Consider the following 7,899-nt stretch of genomic DNA (forward strand, 5'->3'; position numbering starts at 1 on the left):
TGAAGGTTGAATAGTATTGAAAAGGTTTAGGTATGCTCAAAGATAGCAGAGCCTTAACATAATCCGAGGGAAAGTTGATAAGTATTTTTTGGGTATACTGGTTTGTTTATGTTGACACTGATGTAATAACTGTCATACTATCCCAGTAAATATTCCTTAGCACCATTTTCAGTGAGAGAATATTTCACTGGATGAATCCTTGAGCAGATGAAGTTCTTGAGAATTCCAGGTGGGTAGGTTTAGAGAGTTCATATCTGAATGGACATTGTTAAACAAACAGACTGAAGAAAGGAATCAAAACGTTAATGAAGTTTTTACATTCCACTTTTAATCTGAAACCTAGGAGCCTTCAGATGCTTTCTGTACTCTTTTGTATTTTAAGTCACAATAGATTCTTTCTGCCTCTCTCAAAATTTCCCACTTGTTTTGTCATTTAGGAGGCCCCTTCAGAGCTTACCTTGTTGTTAAGCAGAACTGACCAAAGGTGAAATTTTTCTGTTTAATGCAGACCTTAGAAGTTACCACCTGATTCTCAAATAGGGCTGAAAGACAAATGCTGGTATCATGTTCAAGATGCATTGTCCCTTGAATTCCTGTCTCTAAATATATCAGCCTTTTAACAGCAGCATGGTGATAACTAACGTGGAATTACTTACATTGGTAATATTTCTTTAGAAGGCAAAATTAGGCTTTTATATTTTGTTTTCACTACATTTAAGAAAGAATGTATCACATCCATATAAAGTAAAACTAGAAATTCCATTTTGGTGTTTTGTATTCAAAATGGTACAGCACCTTTATTACTATAAGAGGTTTCTGATGAAAAACACCTCCTCAAGTTAAAGAGTTTCTGGACAGTACACAATTTTGATAACTTGTCATTTTATAGAATGATACCTGTTTTCAATAATATGTAACTGTCATATTTTCTCAATGAACCTCAAATATTTCTAATATTTTACATAACGATTTAGAGCATGTTTATGTCATCACATTTAAATTTTCTGAGGAAAAAAGGAGCTAGACCTTTATAATCTCAATTTAACCAATCTGTGGATATGGGCTTTCCCTGGGAAGGGGGTTTATGGCTGTCTCTGGCCAAAGTCAAGTCCCAAAGAGGAACTCAGCTGAGAGGTGGTGGTTGCCAGCACTCCTAGGAGGTGGGTGTGTGTACTTCAGACCCAGGGTAAGGGATCTTGGTGGTACACAATGGCCTCTACTAGAAATGGAGGTGCAAAAAGTGTGTGTGACTGCCCATAGCTCGGGCTCCCTCCATTTTTTAATCATGGAAGCCCATATTTAACTTTAAAATTAATTTTAAACTTTTTAATCATGACATATAACATACTAGAGAACTTATAATACATGTATTACAAATAGACCATTTTCAATAACTTGGAAGCCCCCACACGAATCTCCTTAATTGTATTCTCTCCAGAGGTAACTGCTGACCTAAGTTTAGTGTTTATCATTTACTGGCTACTCTTCACAGCTTTTTTTTTTTTTTTTTTCTTAATAAGAACATCAGGCAGATTGGGTTAGGGTACACAGTTCAGTCTATAACAAGATTGTTTTTTCCTTACAAACATCTTCATTACAAGTGTTCTTTTTAATAATCCTTCCTTCCTCCCTCCCTCCCTCCTTCTCTCTCTCCCTCCATCCTTCCTTTCCTTCCTTCCTTCCTTCCTTTTTGGCTGCATTGGGTCTTTTTGCTGCGCATGGGCTTTCTCTAGTTGTGGCGAGGAGGGCTACTCTTCATTGTGGTGGATGGGCTTCTCATTGCGGTGGCTTCTCTTGTTGCGGAGCACTGGCTCTATGTGCGTGGGCTTCACTAGTTGTGGCATGTGGGCTCAGTAGTTGTGGCGAATGGGCTTAGTTGCTCCACGGCATGTGGGATCTTCCCAGACCAGGGATCGAACCTGTGTCCCTTGCATTGGCAGGCGGATTCTTAACCACTGTGCCACCAGGGAAGTCCAGATGTGTTCTTAAGCACTTCTGTACATGCATTACAGAAAGGCTGCCTCATGCATTCACTGATATAGTACTGATTGTTCTCAACATGACAAGCAAGTAGCACTCTTACAAGCATCTTTCTTATATGTGTTCTTAAATGCTTCTCTGCATGCTTTCTTTTTATAGCTTTTTTTTTTTTTTGGTTTTCACTATTTATTTAACATTTTTATTGGAATATAATTGCTTTACAATGGTGTCTTAGTTTCTGCTTTATAACAAAGTGAATCAGCTATACATATACATATAACCCCACATCTCTTCCCTCTTGCGTCTCCCTCACTCCCACCCTCCCTATCCCACCCCTCTAAGTGGTCACAAAGCACTGAACTGATCTTCCTGTGCTATGCAGCTTCTTCCCACTAGCTATAGGTTTTACATTTGATAGTGTATATATGTCAGTGCCACTCTCTCACTTTGTTCCAGCTTATACTTCCCCCTCCCTGTGTCCTCAAGTCCATTCTCTTTTTTATAGCTTTTTAAAGCCATATAAGTAACTATTCCTAATCAATATATTTTTTAGTTTAGTTTTGTTTTTGAACTTTATATAAATGGAATCACCCCATTTTATATTGCCTTTTTCTGCTTAACATGATCTCATTTAGGTTTATTTTTATGGATGCTTGTAGCTGTAGCTCATTCTTCTTTACTGTATATCAATCATCTCATTGTATGATAATTTATAATGTAATGTCACTGATTTGTTTTATATGGTCTTCTTTTGTTGGTTGGACTTTTGGTGTTACCTTTCCTTTCTTTTTTTAAATTTTAATGGAAGTATAGTTGATTTACAATGTTGTGGCAATCTCTGCTGTACAGCAAAGTGACTCAGTTATCCACATATAGACATCCTTTATTAAATTTTTTTCCTTTTTAATTAAAATTTTTTTTAAATTAAAAAAATTTTTTATTGGCGCTACCTTTCCTATGAGAATTTGTATTTTAAGAGCTTCTAATTTAACCAAAGCCTTAATCTCTAATTGTTGACTTCCAAGTACTGTGACAAACTAGATGTAAATATCTTATTCAAGTAGGAACCTTTTATTTTGATAGAAATATCTTCCTTATACCACCTAATCAGACTCTGTTGACCCACAAAGGATGGTTGATTTTTGTCAGGGCACAGTTAACATTTTAAAATTCAACATTTTGTGACTTTACAGTTGAAAGACTATATTCAGGAATACCGTCTTTAAAAAAGACATCTTGGGCTTCCCTGGTGGCGCAGTGGTTGGGAGTCTGCCTACCAATGCGGGGGACGCGGGTTCGTGCCCCGGTCCGGGAAGATCCCACATGCTGCGGGCCGGCTGGGCCCGTGAGCCATTGCCGTTGAGCCTGTGCGTCCGGAGCCTGTGCTCCGCAACGAGAGAGGCCACAACAGTGAGAGGCCCGCGTACCGCAAAAAAAAAAAAAGACGTCTCATTTTAAAAAATGAGATTGAAAAGTTAACCAGGAGTCAGTAAATAATTGTGATATATAGAAACAAATTTTGTGTATGGGCACCTCATGAATAATACTGAACATCATTTCTGAGTTTTATTGCTGTGATTGTCAAACATGGGGTCTTAGCCTGGAACACAGCTATTCAAAATAATGAATCATGGGCAATGAATCAAGAAATGTTGAACTTAAGCCTGCAACTCTAAGAATGAAGAATTCTGCTAATTGCTTGGGTTTTCATATTGTACTAATGTGGTGAATAGCTTTTCAAAAAAGATTAATTTGCCAAGCACAACATTTCTGGAAATGGCCTTTCTCTAATGGTTTTCCTCATGCAGAAGAAATTCCTACAGGAAACCTTGACCTTCAATGTAATTTCCAGTAGCTAAAGACAGAAAAAATCAATAGCTTTTAGTTTGCTAAATGTCTAGGTCTATCCTGTTAGATCTATGAAGGCCCAGAGATACATTGAAATTTTGTGATTGTAGTTTAAACTTCTTATAATTAATGATGGTGTTAATTATTTGGGATTAATTATTCTGTTAAACTTATCAGTTATTAAAATAGTAATCAAAGATCAAGTAAAAGGTTTATGGAAAAATTACTAGATTTATATTGAAAATGACCAGATATCTAAATTACGCTTATGTTTAAGAAATACAAATATTTATGATATGCCAAAGATCCCTTTTTAACATTAAACAACTCGGTTAACAAACAAAATTAGGCTCTTCTGGGAAACTAATTTCCCTAATTCCTAGAAAACATAAGCGACTGGAATACCATATCGGGGTTCAGTGAAGAAAACAGAATTCACTCTAGATATTTGAGTAGAGAGGACTTAACACAGGAATTTGGGTGTTTACACACTTGTGAAAGAGTTGGAGGAGCAGAAATCAGGAGGCCAGCTGCTGCTATTCCTGCCGTCACATGTGTCGCTGACACGGCTGACAACTCACAAAGCTGGTAACTGGACACTGGCACACTTATATCTGTTGGGACTTGCTTCCCAAACACAACAGCAGCTGGAAAATGGCCTCCACATTCATACCCAACTGTGTCATGCTTGAGGAACCTAAGCTGCATCTAAAACCCCAGCTATAAGACAGTCTGTAAAATGTAGGTTTTTGCCTTCTAGCCCCTATGGCACAGGAGGGAATTTAGAAGAGGTGGGAGTGGGTGCTAAGTGTCCAAAGACAAGATCCATGAAGCAAAAATTCCACAAATCTATATAGGTCTATTTATCATGACTTGGTAATGTTTCCTAAATACCATGATATGTAGGTCAGATATTAGATGCCTTTTGTCAGACAGAGCCCCTGTGAGACACATGGTATTAGACAAATGTAGATGGTTTTCCAGTTGACATTTTAAAAATGTTTATGACCTAAGTTAGGTGTCTACTTAAGTCTCTTTTCATTGCATAGAAACTATTTTCTCTTGACATTTGTCAGCAAATATATCATAGAAAATAAGCTTTTATAGTCACATAGCTTTATGTACTGTATTTCAGCTACTACTTCTTCCCCCACCAGGCAATATGCTTCTCTGAGGAAATCTGATACCATTATTTATTTTTCCATTGAGTAGAATTAATTCCACAACACGGCTGAAGACTGCTTTGTAAAGGACCTTATCAACAGGTTAAAGGGATCTGAGGTCCAAAATTAACTCACTGAATTAACTTCCCTTTCTCTGTATGCTTGCTAACAGTTTAACTGTGTAGTTTGCATTTTGATCTAGGACAGAGGCATTGTATTGATATCTTCTGGTTTGAAAATTTTTTTAAATTTGATTTTGTGCTAGATAATGGTGTCAAGAAGCAATAGTTAGGATTAAGTTTTATCGTGAGTTATAAAAACTAAGATAATAATAGCATAAACCCAATAAAATTTTATTTCTCTCTCTTGTGTGCAATGTCTGAAAAAAGTGGTCTAGAGCTAGTGTGACCAGGTTCCACTCAGGTCACCGTGCTGCCATACCAGAGCGTGGCCTTCATCCCGTGGTCCAGGTGAGTATCATCAGCATTCCAGGAAGAATGGATAAAGGAGACAAAAAGAGCAAAGGGCACATGCCCACTGTCTCTTAAGGAAGGTTTTGAGGAGCTGTTGGGTTACACTTAACCTACATCCCACTGGCTAGCACTTAGTCATATGACTTTACTCAGTTGCAGGTGAGGCAGAGAAATGTAGTCTTTATGCTGGGCACCATGTGTCCTGTTAAAAGTCAAGTGTATGCCTTACCCAACTTTCATACAAATATTTACTCTTGAAGGTTATCTGAATACTCTCCCTGCAAAATCACTTTTTTCAGAAAAGGAAATTAAGTTTTACTGTTTGGCTGACCTGACACATTATTTACCTTGGGTAGAACAAATTATTTTAATAGAAAAACATACTCAATATTTCCACCTAGGTTAGCAAGAACACATTGTCTCCTGCTGCACCCCTAAGCAGCAAGAAAGGGAGTTGTTTCACTTTGTGCCCCTCGAAGTTTCCCCTGATTTGAATTCTTCAGGAGGATGGAGTTTGGTGTAAAAATGGGCAGGATAAGGGACTGTGGGGTTGTGGATCTCAGGTCAGCAGAAGAACAGTAAGCGAAACCTGGTGGCATGAGGAAGGGCTGGAGGGGGCAAGGAAATTCAACACCCAGGTTTTCCTTCCTCTATCATTTCCTGTTTTACCACTATGGAGTTTGCTTTCTGCTTTAAGGTGATCCCTGGGACACCGAAAAGCAGAGGAATAAAACTGAAGGCAGAAACTGAAGCCTGGGGACCTCTGGGCAGCAGCCAGATCTACAAAGGAGAGTAAAAGGAAGTAATCACTAGGAGCCAGGCATTTTGAAAACATCATCTCAGTTTATTCCCTCAACAATCCTATAATCAATAATTTTCAACTCCATTTACCAATGAGGTAAAATTGACACTCAGGAAGTTAAACTCCCCAGAGTCACACAGCCATTGAGAAGTAAAGTCAGAATCCAAACCCAATTCTTTCTACTCAGCTAAACTAATGTCTCATTGAAGTAACTGGAGATTATCCAAACACCTCAAGCTCAAGCCAACTTTCTTCCAAGGTAATTTGGTCAATGAAGGTACAACTTCTGTTCCATAATTAGCAGTTAAAGGTGAGGAATAGTAGATGTCAAGAAAAGGAGAGAATGAAAAAAAAAAAAGGAGAAAATAAAAAAGAGACACAGTAGTTTCTGAAATGATTTTATTCTACCTCTACAGTTCAATTGAGCATCATCTTCTTTTATTGTTCTCCTTGAAATCATGATTATTCGCTTAACTGCAGTTCCTAGCTCTCCTATCATTCTTCAACCATAAACTTTCAAGGACTTTGTCCTAAATGCAATGCAACAGCCATAGTAGATAAACTTGCTCTTTTATCTGCAGCATTTGAAAGAACAGTTGTCTTATAAGTTAAATGAAATCAGTTTGCTAAAAAATGTTAATTCTTTTTTCTTTGAGTGTCTCTACATAGGGCAGGCAATGTTGGTTGATTATTCTGCAGCCCCCTTTTTCCTTGCTCAATTATACACTGACTTTGTTCAAGTATTCATCATTCATGAGTCTCAGGGAAGGTAGCCCCTGCCTTCGGTGAAATATGATTGGTTTAAGAAAGGAATAGTAGGGACTTCCCTGGGATCCATGTTCCCAATGCAGGGGGCCCGGGTTCCATCCCTGGTCAGGAAACTAGATCCCACATGCTGCAACTAAAAGATCCCACATGCCAGAACTAAAGATCTTGCACGCCACAAAAAAGATCACATGTGCTGCAACTAAGACCTGGCACAGCCAAATAAATAAATAAATAAATAATTTTAAAAATAATAAATTTATAAAAAAAGAGAAAGGAATAGTAGTTTCATTTTTCTCACCAGGAATTGATTTAGGAATGGATGTGTGATGTAATTCTGGGCAATATGAAATGAGGGATGTCTGATGGAAGCTTCTGGGAAATTTTTCTTTGTTTTTAAAAAAAAGAATGCAAGAAAGGAATGTTTACTTTTCTGGCCTTTGGACATGGCTCTGTGAAGGTGAGATGTTTGGAGTTGCTGCAACCATTTTGTCAACATGAAGAAATCAACCTGGAGACAAAACCTAATATGGTGAGGATGACAGCAGAAAGATTAAAGGAATCTGAGTTCTCTCTTTTTTAAAAAAATATTCATTTATTTATTTTGGTTGTGCCCGGTCCTAGTTGCTGCATGCGGGATCTTTAGTTTTGGCATGCCTGTGGGATCTGGTCCCCCGACCAGGGATCGAGCCCGGGCCCCCCTCACTGGGAGAGTGGAGTCTTACCCACAGGACCACCAGGGAAGTCCCAGAATCAGTTCTTGATGACCTCAATGAACTGCTGAAATAACCAAACCTGAGCCTAAACCTGATGTTCCTGTTACTTAGGCAAAAATCATTTATTGCCTAAGCCATTTTGAGTTGGACTT

The 7,899-nt window shown here is 38.1% G+C and overlaps 1 pseudogene; it reads right to left on the reverse strand.

Annotated features, from left to right (window-relative positions):
- LOC114886134 overlaps positions 1–579 on the reverse strand; it is a 32,228-nt pseudogene extending 31,649 nt beyond the window's left edge.
- Between the last annotated feature and the right edge of the window lie 7,320 nt (positions 580–7,899).

The sequence above is a fragment of the Monodon monoceros genome, unplaced genomic scaffold (genome assembly GCF_005190385.1).
Source record: "Monodon monoceros isolate NGI ecotype Baffin Bay Population unplaced genomic scaffold, NGI_Narwhal_1 Super_Scaffold_6, whole genome shotgun sequence".
NCBI lineage: Eukaryota > Metazoa > Chordata > Mammalia > Artiodactyla > Monodontidae > Monodon > Monodon monoceros.